The sequence below is a fragment of the Anomaloglossus baeobatrachus genome, chromosome 5 (genome assembly GCF_048569485.1).
Source record: "Anomaloglossus baeobatrachus isolate aAnoBae1 chromosome 5, aAnoBae1.hap1, whole genome shotgun sequence".
Lineage (NCBI taxonomy): Eukaryota > Metazoa > Chordata > Amphibia > Anura > Aromobatidae > Anomaloglossus > Anomaloglossus baeobatrachus.
Genome location: NC_134357.1, coordinates 114,657,510 through 114,677,775, shown reverse-complemented (window position 1 = coordinate 114,677,775; position 20,266 = coordinate 114,657,510).

Below are 20,266 nucleotides of genomic sequence, written 5' to 3'. Positions count from 1 at the left end.
AGAACGGGGCCACGACATCAGTCCAGCGGTCGATAGACAATTTCTCTCGCTCAGCAGTCCTCTCAAACACGGAGAGAAAGGCTTCTGGGTCATCCTCTGCACTCATCTTCGTAAGTGCCGCCCTTACTCTGTCCTGGGCTGCAGGAAGGACTGGATGACCTGGAGTTACCGCTGGGAGCGCTTCTCGCAGAGCAGAAAGCTGCTTAGTCAACAAGCTGTTTGTCTCCTGTTGCTGAACTAACGCCCGCTGGAGCTGGACATTGGTTTGTTGCTGCTGAGCATTAGCCTGTTGCTGCTGAGCATTAGCCTGTTGCTGTTGTGCACTGGTTTGTGCAAAAGCCTGCTGTAGTTGAGCAGTAGACTGGGCCAGCTGCTTTACAAGATCCTCCATAGTGGCTGCTGAGTTGAACTGTAACTTTGCAGGCTTGATCATAAACATGTGAAAACTGGGTTGTTGCCCCTAGCAACCAGGCTGCAACGCCTGTAAGCTTCGTGGACCCGCCGATCCACCGCAAACAGTCAGTAAAATTTTTTTTTTTTTCCCGGGTAAGTACCTCTTAGGCCATTGCCCTTAGCAACCAGGCTGCCATGCCCGCATTCTCCACCATAATGTGAGGTAGCAGCGTTGCTTGGGCAAAAACGTGAGGCAGTGAGGCAGCAGCGGGTTCACACCAACAGTCTATTTATTGTTGCAGCATAAATAGATCCAATTTCCCACTGTCAAAGTCTCTTCCGGATCACAGCCGGTGCATATAGACAAATCCTTGGTATAAAAAGTCTTGTTACCTTAGGACCCCGTTAACCGCAGGGATCTGTGTAAGGTTCTCCTAGGCTCACACTCTTGGCCTGTGTTCACTCCACACAGAGCCAGCCCAGCTCACACAGCATGTGTTAGCTTCACCAAGCCTGGCTCTCAACTGAGACACACCCTGCTGTGCTCTGCATGATTTAAACGAAAATGCCGGACATGAGGATTGCTACAAAACCTGGACTGGGAGGAGGGATCTGTCTCCCTGTTACCCTTTGTGCTATACTCCCAGTAATAGCTACAGCAAGCTCAGAGGGTTTCCAGACACATTCTGGGGGACACATAGCGGTCTTCAAATATTACCCCTGTCACTGCCTCACATTATGTATGTATATATATATATATATATATATATAATACATAAAAAAGGAAAAAAAAATTATATATATATATATATATATATATATATTGTGAGACTGTGACCGGGGTTGTCTATGACGGCTGGTACGTCTCGCCCCGGTTGTGCTCCCTCCATGTATGGAAAGCAACTCCACTCCAGGGTTTATTGCTGTTTCCCTACAGGCTGAAAGGAGGGTTAAAAGGAAACAGGAACCTGGATGTGGGGCCCTAGTGTGAGGGAGTGAACACAACTCCCTAAGCTCCTGCCGAGGAAGCACATGTGAGCCATTTTTGGATTTGGTTTGTGCAATAAACTGTGTGCTGTGACCATTGGCGCCTGGATCCCGTGTCTTCTGCCGTACAGCCGACCACGTTACCTCACAGATGGTGGAGAACGCGGGCAGTCAGCCCGGTGAGGTGTAGCGTCTATCCCTGGTGACCCAGTAGCGCATGTCCTGGATTCAAGCGGCTACGCTACAGCCCAAACCTAGCGGCACCATGGAGGACATACTAAAGCAGCTGGCTCAGGCTAACGCACAGCAACAACAGACCAATGCACACCTGCTCCGGTTGTTGGATCGTCAGCAGCAACAGCACCAGCACTCCTTGCAATTGCAGGAACAAAGGCACCAAGAACAGATGATTCTCCTGGCCAAGTCGATCCGTGCCGGACCGGCAGCAACAACCCCGGGACCGGGTGACGACTGCAGCGTCCGGAAAGCGGTGAGACAAGCGTTGCAAAAGATGACCCCGGGGGATGATGTGGAAGCGTTCCTAGCGGTGTTTGAGCGGGTGGCTGAGCGGGAGAAGCTGCCGACCCCCCAGTGGGCTGAGGTATTGTCACCCTATTTGACGGGGGAGCCCCAAAAAGCGTACCTGGACCTCTGTACCGAGGACGCCATAGAATATGAGACCCTGAAAGCCGAAATACTTGCTCGGTTGGGGGTGAATACCTATGTATGGGCTCAGTGGGTAAATCAGTGGTTCTATGAGGAAGTCAAACCCATACGCTCCCAGGCTTATGACTTGTTGCATCTGGTAAAGAAGTGGTTGCAGCCTGACACTCTGAGCCCTGCGCAAATGGTGGAGAGGGTAGTGGTTGATCGCTTTGTGTGAACTTTACCTGTCACCATTCAACGGTGGGTAGGACAGGGCGACCCAAGTTACCTGGACCAATTCTTGTGCCTGGTGGAGCGGCATGTGGCTGCGCAGGACTTGATACGGGACACTGAGACTTTGCGTGCCGCCCGTCGGTCCAAGCCTCGAGCTAAGGACCCACCGCTGACACCGGTGCGGGAGTCCGCTACCGTCCCGTCTGAGGCCGCGCCTGCCGTCCCTGAGGTCCGGAAAGCTATGTACCCTAAATGTCAACTCGTCAAGGGGGTTTCCTTCCCTATTAGATGTTGGCGGTGCCAGCGGGTGGGACATATGGAAGCCCAGTGTCCACTCACCACGGAGCCCATGGATTGTGGGGTTACCCGGCGGGGTTCAATGTATGCTCAGGCGGTGTATACCGCGGACCTTGTCTCCCCGGAGACTGAGCCCCACTTGTGCCAAATACAGGTGAATGGATGTCCGGTTACAGGCTTGTTGGATTCCGGAAGCTTAGTGACCCTTGTGCGATCAACCCTAATGGCTGAAGTAAAGGCCACAGCACGTACAGTGGGGGTGGTTTGCATACATGGGGACCGCCGAGACTATCCCACGGGGGTTGTCACCATCACAGCACCCTGCGGTCAGGTGCAACATGAGGTGGGACTTATGAACACTCTTCCCTATGACGTGATCCTAGGAAGGGATCTGCCATATTTTTGGACTCTATGGAAGGGGCCTCCTAAGTAGAGTTGAGCGCGGTTCGTGGTTCTCCAGTTCGCGGTTCGAGTGATTTTAGGGGGTGTTCTAGATTGAACTAGAACTCGAGCTTTTTGCTAAAATTCGATAGTTCTAGATACGTTCGAGAACGGTTCTAACAGCAAAAAGCAGGGCTTTTTACAGCTACAGTGTGCAGGGAGCAATCCTGGCAGCTGCCAGAAGCTGGTAACCAAGATAAACATCGGGTATCCAAGCAAAGCGCTTTGGATAGTAACCCGATGTTTATCCTAGTTACGTGCAGGAAGCCCACACTTCCCCGCTCAGCTCGCTCTACCCCCTCCTGCCCGCGGCATGTACACACACACACACACACACACACACTCTGCACACATGGCCCCGCTCGGCTTACCTGCGGTGATGAAGTCCCGCCATCCCGACCTCAGCGCTGTCACTGTCCTCCATGGCCGCCGCTTGTCACATCACCTTCTCTCGCTTCCGACCTGAGACTGACTAGCGGTGACGTCACGGGCCTCTCGCGATACTTGGCTGTGAAGGCGGCGGTCATTGAACTCAGTGACAGGTGCTGTCAGTGTGCTGGAGATCAGCGCAGGTAATGTACCTCGCTGACAGCAGCACTTGTCATGCCCTGCAGTGACCTGGGCTGACCCATTGATGTTAGCTCAGGTCACTGCACTGCTCTCCCAGCCAATGGGGAACATTCTGCTCTTCATTGACTGGGACAGTGTTGATCGTCATGGCAACCCCTTGGATTACACCAGACCTGGATTTGTTTTTCTTTCTAATAAATTGGTTAAAGAGGGAATGTTTTGGGGAGTGTTTTTTCAAATAAAAATGTGTTTGTCGTCTATTTTTTTTTATTACTGACTGGGTTGGTGATGTCGGGTATCTGATAGACGCCTGACCTCACCAACCCCAGGGCTTGATGCCAGGTGACATTACACATCTGGTATTAACCCCATATATTACCCCATTTGCCACCGCACCAGGGCGCGGGATGAGCTGGGGCGAAGCACCAGGATTGGCGCATCTAATGGATGCGCCACTTCTGGGGCGGCTGCGGCCTGCTATTTTTAGGCTGGGGAGAGTCCAATAACCATGGACCTCCCTAGTCTGAGAATATCAGACCCCAGCTGTCTGCTTTACCTTGGCTGGTGATCCAATTTTGGGGGGACCCCTACGTGTTTTTTTTTAATTATTTATTTAATTTAAAATAACAGCGTGGGGTGCCCTCAGTTTTGGATTACCAGCCAAGGTGAGGTTGCCAGCTGTGATCTGCAGGCTGCAGCCGTCTGCTTTACCCTAGCTGGCTACAAAACTAGGGGGAACCCTACGTCATTTTTTTTTTCATTTTTTTGGCTAAATACAAAGCTAAGCACCCCTTAGTGCCACATGAAAGGCACCAAAGGGTGCTCCACTTTTTCTCCACTTTTTCTCCATTTTTTCTACATTTTTTCTCCACCTTTTCTCCATTTTTTCTCCATTTTTTTCTCCATTTTTTTCTCCATTTTTTCTCCACTTTTTCTCCACTTTTTTCTCCACTTTTTCTCCACTTTTTCTACATTTTTTCTCCACTTTTTCTCCACCTTTTCTCCATTTTTTCTCCATTTTTTTCTCCATTTTTTTCTCCATTTTTTCTCCACTTTTTTCTCCACTTTTTCTCCACTTTTTCTCCACTTTTTCTCCACTTCTCCACTTTTTCTCCACCTTTTCTCCACTTTTTCTCCATTTTTTCTCCATTTTTTCTCCATTTTTTCTCCACTTTTTCTCCATTTTTTTCTCCACTTTTTCTCCACTTTTTCTCCGTTCTTTTTCTATGGTCGTTCTACCCATTAGCTCTGCCATGCATAGTGTAGCTCTACACCTACTGCACATGTTACTTTATGATTGACATCTCTTTCGTACCAGAGCTGTCTAAGTCTACTCTGACCCCATATTTGTCATTACTATATTGTCTTTGTACTGTATTATGACATTTGTATCATGTGTTTCATTTGTTGCTGTGTTGCAATTTTTTTGCTGCATCCCAATTGTACCTCTACATTGTTCGAGTTTATGTTATTGTTCTCTCAGTCTTATGTGATACTGATTATTGTCATTTTTCATGATTACATGCAGATAAGTCCAATCTGACGAAGGCTCAGGCCGAAATGTCATTTGTAACTTGTTTTGGACAAAAACATATATGCTTATGAAAATTTTTTTTTTCTTAATACAGACCAATAAAGAGTGATTTTGCATTACTATCCGTTGTGACTTACTGACTTAGTCTGGGAGATTTAGAGTGCCGAGGTTACTCACTAATTTTATCTATTATTACCTCTGAGCACCTATATACCAGTGAGCAGAGCTTCCTCTACAGTAGTTCCTCTGATTAGGCATGCCCTTACCTCATGAGCAGGGCATTGCAGCTTTGGTAGCAACCATTACGACATGGACTCTGCTGCTGTGGACCCGAGAAGAGTGAGTGCAGATTCATTGCACCCACACTCCTCACATGAAGGGTCCGCACTCATAGAAAATGGGGGATACGTTCCCTGAGTGTCTCCCCCCCATATTCTAGATGGTCCAGAGTCGTCGTGGGACCCCTTTATTTTTTTTCTTACAATAAATTGGTGAAAGAGGAAATGTTTTGGGGACTGTTTTTTCAAATAAATTTCTTTTGTCGATTTTTTTTTTTGTTAGTACTGACAGTTTATGATGTTGGGTATCTAATAGACGCCATGACATCACAAACTGCTGGGCTTGATCTCAGGTGACTTTACAGCTAGTATCAACCCGATTTATTACCCCGTTTGCCACTGCACCAGGGCACGGGATGAGCTGGGGTGAAGCGCCAGGATTGGCGCATCTAGTGGATGCGCCACGTCTGGGGTGCCTGCGGCCTGCTATTTTTAGGCTGTGAAGGCCCAATAACTATGGACCTTCCCACCCTGAGAATACCAGACCACAGCTGTCCGCTTTACCTTGGCTGGTGATCCAATTTGGGGGGGACCCTACTTTTATTGTGTAATTATTAATATTTATAAAATAATTATAGAGCCTGAGGGGACCTCCACATTGGATCCCCAACCACGGTAAAGCTGCCAGCTGTGGTTTTCAGGCTACAGCCGTCTGCTTTACCCTAGCTGGCTATCAAAAATGGGGGGACCCAACGTCATTTTTTTTTTTAACTATTTTTTAAATAGAAAAAATTAATGGGCTTCCCTGTATTTTGATTGCCAACCAAGGTAACGGCAGGCAGATGGGGGTGGCAACCCATAGCTGTCTGCTTTATCTGCGCTGAGAATCAAAAATACCGCGGAGCGCTACGTCATTTTTTTAAAGATTTATTATTACAGCACTGTGATGTCCAGCAATCAAAATACAGGGAAGCCCATTTTATTTTTAGTTATTTAAATAAATAATTAAAAAAAATATATATGGGCTCCCGCTGCATTTTTTGTATTGCTAGCTAAGGGTAATCCAAGCAGCTACTGGCTGCTAACCCCCACTGCTTGGTGTTACCTTCACTGGCAATGGAAAATCCAAGGAAGCATTTTTTATTTTTTTTGCCAAAAAACTACAAAAAAAGGACGTGAGCTTCGCCATATTTTTGTATGCTAGCCAGGTATAGCAGGCAGGTGCTGGAAGAGTTGGATACAGTGCCAGAAGACGGCGCTTCTATGAAAATGCTATTTTCTGAGGCGGCTGCAGACTGCAATTCTCAGCAGTGGGGCCCAGAAAGCTCAGGCCAACCTGTGCTGCGGATTCCAATTCCCAGCTGCCTAGTTGTACCTGGCTGGACACAAAAATGGGGCGAAGCCTACGTCATTTGTTTTCTAATTATTTCATGAAATTCATGAAATAATAAAAAAAGGGCTTCCCTTTATTTTTGGTTCCCAGCCGGGTACAAATAGGCAACTGGGGGTTGGGGGCAGCCGTACCTGCCTGCTGTACCCGGCTAGCATACAAAAATATGGCGAAGCCCACATAATCTTTTCAGGGGGCAAAAAACTTCTGCATACAGTCCTGGATGGAGTATGCTAAGCCTTGTAGTTCTGCAGCTGCTGTCTGTCTGTATGGAGAAGAGCAGACAGCAGCTGCAGAACTACAAGGCTCAGCATACTCCATCCAGGACTGTATGCAGAAGTTTTTTGCCCACCAAAAAAATGACGTGGGCTTCGCCATATTTTTGTATGCTAGCCAGGTACAGCAGGCAGCCACGGGCTGCCTCCAACCCCCAGTTGCCTATTTGTACCCGGCTGGGAACCAAAAATATAGGGAAGCCCGTTTTTTTTAATCATTTCACTTATTTCATGAAATAATTTAAAAAAAAAACGACGTGAGCTTCGCCCCATTTTTGTGTCCAGCCGGGTACAACTAGGCAGCTGGGGATTGGAATCCGCAGCACAGGTTAGCCCGAGGTTTCTGGGCGCCTCTGCTGCGAATTGCAGTCCGCAGCCGTCCCAGAAAATGGCGCTTTCATAGAAGCGCCATCATCTGGCGCTGTATCCAACTCTTCCAACAGCCCTGGAGCCGGGTGGCTTGTTGGGTAATCATGAGTTAATACTGGCTTTGTTTTACTAGCCAGTATTAAGCCAGAGATTCTTAATGTCAGGCACGTTTGACCCGGCCATTAAGAATCTCCAATAAAGGGTTAAAAAAAAGACACCACACAGAGAAAAAATACTTTAATAGAAATAAATACACAGACACATTAGAGACTCCATCTTTATTACCCCCTGTCAGCCCTCCACGATCCTGCTCTTCTGTCTTTCTCGTTCAACAAATGCAGCTCTGCTACATCACTGCTGCATGGGGGAAGACGCTGCTTCCCGTGGAGCATTCACTCCGTGAAAGCTGCACGAGAAGCAGCGTGCAGCCTTCACTCCGTGAGTGATCAGTGCTGCTAGCGGTAACGCTGACAGACGCGTTACCATAGCAACGGTCCTCCCGGAGCCGCGGTTAGCGGTGACGTCACCGCTAACTGTGTTGCTATGGCAACGGTGATCTCCGTTAATGACCGGCTGTGTCAGCCGGTCCCTAACGGAACGGGGAGTCGACCGTGTGCTAGAGCATGTCGCCGGTACATGGCGATACACAAATGTGCACCGTGTACCGGAGAGATGCACTCGCAGGTCCAACATGACGCGTCATAGTCATGTGACCTGTCTGAGGCCAATGAGATAATAGCCACGTGACTGGTCACATGGCTATTTTGACGTCACGATAGGTCCTGCATCTCTGCTGGCAGTGCCGGTCACCGGGAGGATTCAGCGATCATCGGATGGAATAGCGGCAGGAGACAGAGTGCAGAAGGGATCGCGGGGACCGGTAAGTGTTATGGCAATGTTTATTAACTGTTTGTGTACATTTATAATGCATTTTTATGTGTTTGTGATTGCCTTCCATTATAGCCTATTGGTTCTAGTTCGGTTCGTCGAACGGTCGACGAACCGAACTCGAACGGGAGCTCCGTTCGGCGAACCGACCTTGAGCCGAACCGCGACCGGTTCGCTTATCTCTACTCCTAAGTCCCCTCAGATATTGGACAGTCCGGGACCTGAGCCCGACAATCCCGAATCCGGGAGGCCTGCCGTAGGGGTCCCCATGATAGGGACAGAATGTGAACCCGATAGGTCACCCATAGAGGTATTGGCAGGAGAGGCTGAGATGGTCGAGCCCATCCCGGAGTTGGAGGTGTCCCCGGATACGTTTGGGACAGCCCAACTCCAGGACCCTACATTAATACATGCCCGGAGTCGGGTGACAGTGGTTGACGGGGTGGCACAGGTGCCCGGCGCCCAGGTAAGGTACCCCCATTTCGCTCTTAAGCAGGATTTACTCTACCGGGTAGATGAAATACGGGGCGTGGGGGTAGAGCCGTTGGTGGTGCCCCAGCCGTATAGCCGGCGGGTCCTCGATTTGGCTCATAAACACCTGATGAGTGGCCACCTAGGGGTCAAGAAAACGCAGGAGCGAATATTGCAAAGGTTCTATTGGCCCGGGGTCTTTGGGGAGGTAAAACGGTTCTGCGAAACCTGCCCGGAGTGTCAGCTTACCGCACCCCTGGCCCATTTTCGCAGTCCGTTGGTACCGATACCCATTATAGAAGTCCCTTTTGAACGGATAGGGATGGATATGGTGGGGCCCCTCATAAAGTCCGCTCGAGGGCACCAACACATCCTAGTGATCGTTGACTATGCCACCTGGTATCCAGAGGCGATACCTCTCAGACATACTGCAGCGAAGCTTATAGCTTGGGAGTTGTTTGCTGTGTTCTGCCGGGTGGGGTTGCCCAAGGAGATCCTTATGGATCAGGGGACCCCATTCATGTCTAAAGTGACCAAAGAGCTATGCCGGCTACTCCAGATCAAGCAGTTGCGTACGTCTGTGTATCATCCTCAAACGGACGGTTTAGTGGAGCGATTCAATAAAACCCTGAAAACCATGCTAAAAAGGGTGATTTTCAAAGACTGGAAAGACTGGGATATGATGCTTCCTTATTTGATGTTTGCCATCCGAGAGGTGCCACAGGCATCCACGGGGTTTTCGCCTTTTGAGTTGTTATACGGGCGACATCCCCGGGGATTGTTGGACCTGGCAAAGGAAACATGGGAGCAGGAGCCCACCCCCCATAAAAGTGTGATGGAACACATTTTAGGAATGCAGAACCGCATAAGCGCGGTCATGCCAATTGTGAAGGAGCATTTACAGGAGGCTCAGGCCGCGCAAAGCGGCCGCTACAATAGACAAGCCACCGTGCGGACCTTTAACCCCAGGGATCGGGTGTTGGTATTGGTCCCCACGGCAGAGAGTAAATTCCTGGATCAGTGGCAAGGCCCCTACGAGATAAAGGAAAGAATCGGGGTGGTCAACTAGAAGGTATTGCAGCCCGGTAGGTGGAAACCTGAACAAATATACCATGTCAACCTGTTAAAACCTTGGCAGGAACGGGAAAGCCTGATGGTTGATTTTTCCCCATCTCCCTCCTCTTCGGGTCGTTCAAACCCGGCTCCAGCGACCTCCGGAGAGGACGAACCGGAAGTAAGGATTGGAGAAGCCCTCACCAAGCAACAGAGGCGAGAGGCCAGAAGGCTGGTTCAGCAGAACCCCGATGTCTTCTCTGAGCTGCCTGGTAGGACCAGTCTGATACGACATGACATTGTCACCGAGCCTCACCTGAAGGTACGCCTGAAGCTATACCGGGTGCCGGAGGCTCGAAGACAAGCCATATCAGAGGAAGTGAAGACAATGCTACGCCTGGGGGTCATCGAAAAATTCCGGAGTGAATGGGCTAGTCCCATTGTCCTAATACCAAAACCCGATGACTCCTTAAGGTTCTGCAATGACTTTAGGAGATTGAACGAAATATCCAAGTTCGATCTCTACCCCATGCCCTGGGTGGATGAGCTGATTGATAGGCTGGGACAGGCGCGATATTTCACCACGCTCGACCTGACCAAGGGGTACTGGCAGGTGCCACTGACGGAGTCCGCCAAGGAGAAAACCGCTTTTGTTACGCCGGAGGGTCTCTTCCACTATGTTGTCTTGCCTTTTGGGTTACATGGCGCTCCGGCCACGTTCCAGAGGTTGATGGACTTGGTGCTGGAACCCCACCAGGCGTATGCATCAGCGTAAAAAAAAAAAAAAAATAATTATTCAGCTCACCCGTATATGTATCCGCTCAGTTCAGGTGGGATGCAGGATGTCCACCGGACAGGCAGTTCCGTAGAGGCAATAGCAAGGAGAAAGGACGGGACTCAGCACCAATTCCAGGATAGCAAAAATATAAATCCAACGAAAAAAATATAAAAGTGTAGAAACTTTATTCAATGATTAAAAATCCAAGAAAAACATCATCGGTTCCATGAAAACATCATGGCTTGACGCGTTTTGGACAGTTGCAATATAGATAAGTCCTTAATCATAAGCCAGCGTACCTTGATGACATCATTATTTACAGCTCCGAGTGGCAGACCCACTTGGAACAGGTACAAGCGGTGGTGAACGCGCTCCGAACAGCCGGATTGACAGCCAATCCCAAGAAATGTGCGTTGGGGCTCACGGAAGTCCGCTACTTGGGCTACGTAATAGGCCAAGGAGTGATTAAGCCCCAAATTAACAAAGTTGAGGTGATCCAGAAGTGGCCTAGACCCCTGACCACGAAGCAGGTTAGGGCCTTCCTGGGTATCGTGGGGTACTACAGGAGGTTTGTAAAAAAATTTGCAGGACTATCAGCCCCCTTGACGGACCTTCTCAAAGGCAAGAAGTCCGTCATGGTGCGCTGGACTCCGCAGGCCGAGGACTCCTTCCGGGCCCTGAAGGGGGTCCTGTGCGGACAGCCCGTTCTTGTCAACCCGGATTTCCAGAAGGAGTTCGTAGTACAGACTGACGCCTCTGAGGTCGGCCTGGGCGCAGTGCTGTCTCAGGTGGTTCAGGGGGAGGAACACCCCGTCACCTTCTTAAGTAGGAAGCTCACCCCTCCCGAGCGGAATTATAGCGTAGTGGAGAAGGAGTGCCTGGCGATCAAGTGGGCCTTGGAGTCCCTATTACCTGCTGGGACGGCAGTTTCGCTTGGTGACGGATCACTCTCCGCTGGTCTGGATGAGGTCCGCCAAGGAATGGAATGCCTGGGTTACCCGGTGGTTCCTTTCTCTACAGAACTTCTGGTTTACGGTTGAACACCAGGCTGGGAGGTCGCAGGGCAACGCTGATGCCTTGTCCCGCGGCCCGTGTTTGATGGCGGTAGTTCAACCCCGCACGCTTGAACTGAGGGGGGGGTATGTGAGACTGTGACCGGGGTTGTCTATGACGGCCGGTACGTCTCGCCCCGGTTGTGCTCCCTCCATGTATAGAAAGCAATTCCACTCGAGGGTTTATTACTGTTTCCCTGCAGGCTGAAAGGAGGGTTAAAAGGAAACAGGAACCTGGGTGTGGGGCCCTAGTGTGAGGGAGTGAACACAACTCCCTAAGCTCCTGCCGAGGAAGCACATGTGAGCCATTTTTGGATTTGGTTTGTGCAATAAACTGTGTGCTGTGACCTGGATCCCGTGTCTTCTGCCGCGCAGCCGACCACGTTACCTCACAATATACAGTTAGGTCCAGAAATATTTGGACAGTGACACAATTTTCGCGAGTTGGGCTCTGCATGCCACCACATTGGATTTGAAATGAAACCTCTACAACAGAATTCAAGTGCAGATTGTAACGTTTAATTTGAAGGTTTGAACAAAAATATCTGATAGAAATCCTTTGGAGGCAATCAATGCCTTAAGTCTGGAACCCATGGACATCACCAAACGCTGGGTTTCCTCCTTCTTAATGCTTTGCCAGGCCTTTACAGCCGCAGCCTTGAGGTCTTGCTTGTTTGTGGGTCTTTCCGTCTTAAGTCTGGATTTGAGCAAGTGAAATGCATGCTCAATTGGGTTAACATCTGGTGCTTGACTTGGCCATTGCAGAATGTTCCACTTTTTTGCACTCATGAACTCCTGGGTAGCTTTGGCTGTATGCTTGGGGTCATTGTCCCGAAGCATCCCAAGTACTATGAAGCGCCGTCCGATCAACTTTGCGGCATTTGGCTGAATCTGGGCTGAAAGTATATCCCTGTACACTTCAGAATTCATCCAGCTACTCTTGTCTGCTGTTATGTCATCAATAAACACAAGTGACCCAGTGCCATTGAAAGCCATGCATGCCCATGCCATCACGTTGCCTACACCATGTTTTACAGAGGATGTGGTGTGCCTTGGATCATGTGCCGTTCCCTTTCTTCTCCAAACTTTTTTCTTCCCATCATTCTGGTACAGGTTGATCTTTGTCTCATCTGTCCATAGAATACTTTTCCAGAACTGAGCTGGCTTCATGAGGTGTTTTTCAGCAAATGTAACTCTGGCCTGTCTATTTTTGGAATTGATGAATGGTTTGCATCTAGATGTGAACCCTTTGTATTTACTTTCATGGAGTCTTCTCTTTACTGTTGACTTAGAGACAGCTACACCTACTTCACTGAGAGTGTTCTGGACTTCAGTTGATGTTGTGAACGGGTTCTTCTTCACCAAAGAAAGTATGCGGCGATCATCCACCACTGTTGTCATCCGTGGACGCCCAGGCCTTTTTGAGTTCCCAAGTTCACCAGTCAATTCCTTTTTTCTCAGAATGTACCCGACTGTTGATTTTGCTACTCCAAGCATGTCTGCTATCTCTCTGATGGATTTTTTCTTTTTTTTCAGCCTCAGGATGTTCTGCTTCACCTCAATTGAGAGTTCCTTAGACCGCATGTTGTCTGGTCACAGTAACAGCTTCCAAATGCAAAACCACACACCTGTAATCAACCCCAGACCTTTTAACTACTTCATTGATTACAGGTTAACGAGGGAGACGCCTTCAGAGTTAATTGCAGCCCTTAGAGTCCCTTGTCCAATTACTTTTGGTCCCTTGAAAAAGAGGAGGCTATGCATTACAGAGCTATGATTCCTAAACCCTTTCTCCGATTTGGATGTGAAAACTCTCATATTGCAGCTGGGAGTGTGCACTTTCAGCCCATATTATATATATATAATTGTATTTCTGAACATGTTTTTGTAAACAGCTAAAATAACAAAACTTGTGTCACTGTCCAAATATTTCTGGCCCTGACTATATATATATATATATATATGTATATATATATATATATATATATATATATATATATATATATATATATATACATATACATAATTATTATTATTATCATTTATTTATTTTTGTTTTTTTTAGACACATGTTCCAAAAAGTGGAGAACAAATACTGTTATATTTCAACTAATTTTGAGATGTACAATAAGTCACAATTTGAGATGAACGACGACATTTACAATGTATCAATATTTTTTTTTAACCATTTGTCTGGCCCTCTACTGTTCGGTAAAATGGTGTCCACCGGTTGCTGCCAATTTGGTGAATTGCCCCAAATTGCAAAATATTCCGTGAAATTAAAATTTTTGAAAATTTGAGGAAAATTCAAATAATCCCAAATAAATTTTCTCTTCTCTAGTTATTACTAGAGAAAAACTTCGGTAATTAAAATTAAAATCCAAAATTTTTATTTGTTTGTAAACTCATCCTTTATATCAAGTTATTTTTTACTGTTAGTGGTAATTTATTCATTATTTCTACCCATTTTATCTTGCAGAGTTTGCAGTACAAATCTGAGGACACATACAGTCACTTAAAACCATCAGAGATAGCCACCATTTAGACCAATCAGTGAAAACCTTTCATGCAGAAGATCTTTTCAAAGGGTCAACCCTAGCAAGACTCCTAACATTTCTTCCTCCATCACCTCCAGAAATTTCTCTAGGTCTAAGAACTTTTGAATATACTCCATCAACAGCTGCAGGGTCACCTATTATAGAGCCACCCACATTTTCCCTAAAAGGTTTTGATATTTTGGGCATCAGTTGGCACCCCTCTTTATTGTTGCCACCAGTCAACTCTTCCTGATCTGGCTTCCAGGTCATGTGCAGCTCACAACCCCATCTTTGACCCCTTTTTTTCTATCATAGTCTGCTCCTTTTTGAGTCCCATCTCTAGATTTGCTCCTAGTGCAAGATCCATTCAAAGGGTCAAACCAAAAAAGACACCTTACATTTCCTCCTCCACCACCTCCAGAAATTTCTCTAGGTCTACTTTTGACTATACTCCACCAGCTGCTGCTGGGCCAGCTATTATAGAGCTAACCACAGTAGAACTACATCTTTCCTAGAAGGTTTTGATATTTTGGCCGTACATTGGCGCCACTCTTTATTGATGCGACCAGTCTCCTTTTACTGATCTGGCTCCCAGGTGATGTCCAGCTCCCAATCATCATCATCCTTGACCTTTTTATCATATCATGGTCTCCTCCTTCTTGACTCCCATCTCTAGATATGCTCCTAGTGCAAGATTCATTCAAAGGGTCAAACCTAAAAAGACTCCTAGCATTTCTTTATCCACCAACTCCAGAAAATTCTCCATCACCTCCAGAAATTTCTCTTGGCCTAACAACTTTTGACTATACTCCACCAGCAGCTGCAGGGTCATCTATTATAGAGCCAACCACAGTAGAAGGACATCTTTCCTAGAAGGTTTTGATATTTTGGCCGTAAGTTGGCGCCACTCTTTACTGATTCTACCAGTCTCGTCTTCCTGATCTGGCTTCCAGGTCATAATCATCATCCCTGACCCTTTTTTCATGTCATGGTCTACTTCTTTTTGACTCCCAACTCTAGATTTGCTCCTTGTGCACCTACCACCATAACTGGATGACGGTGTCCCTACCGCCACCACCACCTCGGCTACCATGTCAATTTATGGTGCCTTCATTAGACTTAGAAGACTTCGGACGTATTCAGTTCAGTTATTCTACAATAATACCCAATGAAAGCTGAGGCCAGCGTGTGCCACTACTGGTGCCGACAGTGTTGCTGCCACTACCCGTATTCTTACCGGCACATGATGTTTCCTTTACACCATCCAAGGTCGCGTTTTCATTTACCAGACTTTTTTAATGAGTTTGGGCTTATTATTTTGTGCCATGCCTCTCTAAATTATCGATGTTGGTTGTTGTGTTTCAATCCTATCCCTTTTAGTAAGCAATATTGGTTGCGGCAGTAAATGCACACTGGCCAGGTCCAGTCAGGTACAAGATGTGAGCAGGGGTTGAGCATTGCTAAATTGTCACAGGCTCAACTAAATTAAACAGTGTTGTCCATGATGGTGTCTGAATTATATTTCTTTTAGTTTGTCTCAAAAATTAATGCAATATTAGTTGCGGCAAATTACATGTATCTGTGCGAGAGAAAAGTGATTGAGAGAATTGTGCACTGATTAGCGGCAGCTAATGTCACATTCACATATACGTTTTTCACATACAAGTGCTATCGGTGTATTTTGCAGACAGCACTTGTACCTATAATAGTCTATGGGGCTTTTCACATGTACATGATTTTGTGCAGACCAAGCAGTGAGTGCAATATTGCGGAGACATGGCCGATGTTGAGCCGAGTAACAGATTAAACTTGCCAATAAAAATCTATGAGTCCGTGAAGAAATCGGACAGAACTCGGATGCCATCTGTATGTTGTCTATTTTTCACTGACTGATGCAAACGCATCTCAATAAATTAGAATATCATCAAAAAGTTAATTTATTTTAGTAATTCAATACAAAAAGGGAAACACCATATATTATATAGAGTCACTACACACACAGAGGAATCTATTCCTATATATTATATAGAGTCATTACACATGGAGGGATCTATTCCTAAATATTATATAGAGTCATTAGAGTCATAGAGATCCAATCAGCGGTTCCCGGGACGGGACTCTCCGGGCGCTGCCTGCCAGGTTGCTGGGACATCTTGCCGCATTGGTGTCCAGGAAAGGGTTTCTGCAGAGTCCTGGCGTCCCTGTCCTTTATCAGCTCTGGTCACATGCCACTCCCTCACCTTCCCCCTTGGCTTTTCCACAGCAGTCTCTGGCCACGTTCACAGGAAGGTGGGCGGAGCTTCAAACTCGTGCTCTTTTCGGGAACGAAGATGGTGAGGTTGTTGTTTTTGGCGCCAAAAATGGCGGGCAAGATGGCGGCGGTCCAAAAAATTTCAGCGTTTCACAGGTTAACAGTCCAGGAAAGGCGCACTTCACCCAGGTTAGTGGATGGGGTAACTATCCTGTTTGTGAGGCCAAGTTTTGTCGTGGAGGGGGTGCAGACCACAGCAAGGGGGGCTACTCAAGACGCTCGGATCCGGGATCATGGCTGTGGCTCGAGAAGCAGCCAGATCCAGGGCTCGTGCAGCAGCCTGTCACCCACAACTGAATAAAAGTGTTATTTACAGGGGAGAGTTTGTGAGTGACACCACCCGTGGGTTGCGGTGATTGTTGGTAACACCACCGCTGCCTTTGTATGGGATGCCCGTGGCTGATGGAGCGAGGCAGCAAGATGGTATCCCCTCCACAGATAGAGGAGGTGTAGTCCCGGGGCCCAGGTGTAGGTGGAGTGGAATGCTGTCACACAGAGTCCAAGTAGTAAACCAAGTGCCGGATACCAGTAGCCTACGGACGGGTGTGCTTGGGTCCCGCACACCAGTGAACAGCACACAGGCCCTTCCTCCTGCACTCTAGTTTGGTGTCTTGTGTGTTGCCTGCATGAAACAGGAAAACTCCGCTCCCGGTGTCTTTTCTGTGGGAGCTGTCTGTGACGGGGTGTACAGCAGAGCAAGAAGAGACAACAGGCCGAGGATGATCCAACAGGTTTACTAACAGGAATACAGGAACAGCACACGACAAGTCCAAATAAAACAGATTCGGGGGCACCTCCCGATAATCCAAAGTGCCAGATCACGACGTAATAGTCCTTTTCAGAGTCCCCAGAAATCCCACACAATCCACTGGACGGCGAGATCTGTCCGCAGAATCAGATCTCGCTCCCTTCCTCTTCAAAACTCAGCTCTCAACTAACTGCTCTAACATGTTCTTCTCTCATGGGATCAGCCCCTTAGGTGGGCACACCTCCCCCTGGCCATTTGATGCATGAATGGACTTTAGACTGCTGGCTCTGTTCTGTTTACCAAGTTGTAGATTGGAGAAGTCCCATGCTGAGAAGAACAATATATATATGCAACCCCCACCAAATCAATGACAATAGCTACTGCTGAAGCCTGATTGCAATATGATACAGGCTGGGGGGGGTATGGTCACTTACATCCCAAGACATAGTATTACAGCAAATACAGTGAGAAGGCAAAACACATCATGACAATTCCTTCCCCTCCCAACTTGTGTACGTACTAGGGACCTCTACAGGTCGCTGGTTAAGTACACGCAGGCATGGCTGACAGGACTCAAGGCTCCTCTTGCCTGGACAGTCCATCTGCATTTTGGTGTTGGCTGCCCCTTCTATATTGTATGGTAAAGTTATAGGGCTGCAGAGCCAGGCTCCATCGCAGTAATCGTCCATTGTCCCCAGAGACTCTGTTCAGCCAGGTGAGGGGATTGTGATCAGTAACCACAGTGAATTCTCGTCCATACAGATACGGCCGTAGTTTCTTAAGGGCCCACACTACAGCCAGACATTATTTTTCAACAGTTGCATAGGCCACTTCTCGGTCCAGCAGTTTCCTGCTGAGGTAGGCAATGGGGTGTTCGTCCCCAGCTGCATTCACCTGGCTGAGGACAGCTCCCAGTCCATAAGCAGAGGCGTCCATTTGCACAATAAATCTCCGCTTGTAGTCTGGAGCAGCCAGGACAGGATCGCAGACCAGAGCGTCCTTCAGCCGGTTAAAAGCCTCATCACAGGCTGGAGTCCAGATCACCAGCCGGGGCATTCTTTTCTTGGTCAGGTAGGTAAGAGGCTTGGCCACAGTACTGAAATGAGAAACAAATTTTCGGTAATATCTGGCAGTGCCCAGAAAAGCCATAACTTGTTTCTTAGTTTGGGGTACAGGCCAGTCTCTAATAGCCTAGATTTTGGCAGGCTCAGGACGGAGCTTCCCTCCTCCCACTCTATGCCCTAGATATTGGACTTCACCCATCCCCAATTGGCATTTATCGGGTCGAATAGTTAGGCCGGCTGCCAGAATCAGGTCCAAAATAATGGCTACTTGATTCAGATGTTCCTCCCATGTGTGGCTGAAGACGGCGATATCATCCAAGTAGGCACAAGCAAAGTCACCACATCCCCGGAGGATCTGGTCCACCATTCTCTGGAAGGTGGCCGGGGCATTTTTCATTCCAAAAGGCATGCTTAGAAATTCATACATACCAAAGGGAGTTATAAAAGCGGACCATTCTCTCCCTTCATCCGTTAGAGGGATCTGCCAGTATCCCTTACTGAGATCCAAGGTAGTGACATATCGGGACCCAGCCAGTCGGTCTAGAAGTTCGTCAATACGAGGCATTTGGTAAGGATCGCTGACGGTATGGTCGTTTAGTCGCCGATAGTCCACACAAAATCGAGTACTCCCATCCTTCTTGGGTACTAACACCACAGGGGAGGCCCAAGGGCTATGGGAGGCCTGGATTACCCCAAGCTGTAACATCTCCTCCAGTTCGTGCTGCATGGTGTTTCGAACTGATTCAGGTACCCGGTAAGGAGTAGAAATGAGCGAACCGGTCGCGGTTCGGCTTGAGGTCGGTTCGCCGAACGGGGGTCCCGTTCGAGTTCGGTTCGACGAACCAAACTCAAACCTATAGGCTATAATGGGAGGCAATCACAAACACATAAAAATGCATGATAAATGTACACAAACAGTTAATAAACATTGCCATAACACTTACCGGTCCTCGCGATCCCTTCTGCACTCTGTTTCCTGCCGCTATTCCATCCGATGATCGCTGAATCCTCCCGGTGACGGCACTGCCAGCAGAGATGCAGGACCTATCGTGACGTCAAAATAGCCATGTGACCAGTCACGTGGCTATTATCTCATTGGCTACAGACTGGTCACATGACTATGACGCGTCATGTAGGACCTGCGAGTGCATCTCTCCGGTACACGGTGCACATATGTGTATCGCCGTGTACCGGCGACATGCTCTAGCACACGGTCGACTCCCCGTTCCGTTAGGGACCGGCTGACACAGCCGGTCATTAACGAAGATCACCGTTGCCATAGCAACGCAGTTAGCAATGACGTCACCGCTAACCGCGGTTCCGAGAGCACCGTTGCTATGGTAACGCGTCTGTCAGCGTTACCGCTGTTACCGCTGACAGCCAGCACTGATCACTCACGGAGTGAAGGCTGCACGCTGCTTCCCGATTGTAGTGAGGATTGTAGTGAGGATGAGGTTCCCCAGCCCCAAGTGATGAGCTGGTGAACCTCATCCTCACTACAATCGTCACTACTACTACACTAGTGAGGATTGTAGTGAGGATGAGGTTCCCCAGCCCCAAGTGATGAGCTGGTGAACCTCATCCTCACTACAATCGTCACTACTACTACACTAGTGAGGATTGTAGTGAGGATGAGGTTCCCCAGCTCATCACTTGGGGCTGGGGAACCTCATCCTCACTACAATCGTCACTACTACTACACTAGAAAGAAAGAAAGAAGACAGAAGAGCAGGATCGTGGAGGGCTGACAGGGGGTAATAAAGATGGAGTCTCTAATGTGTCTGTGTATTTATTTCTATTAAAGTATTTTTTCTCTGTGTGGTGTTTTTTTTTAACCCTTTATTGGAGATTCTTAATGGCCGGGTCAAACGTGCCTGACATTAAGAATCTCTGGCTTAATACTGGCTAGTAAAACAAAGCCAGTATTAACTCATGATTACCCAACAAGCCA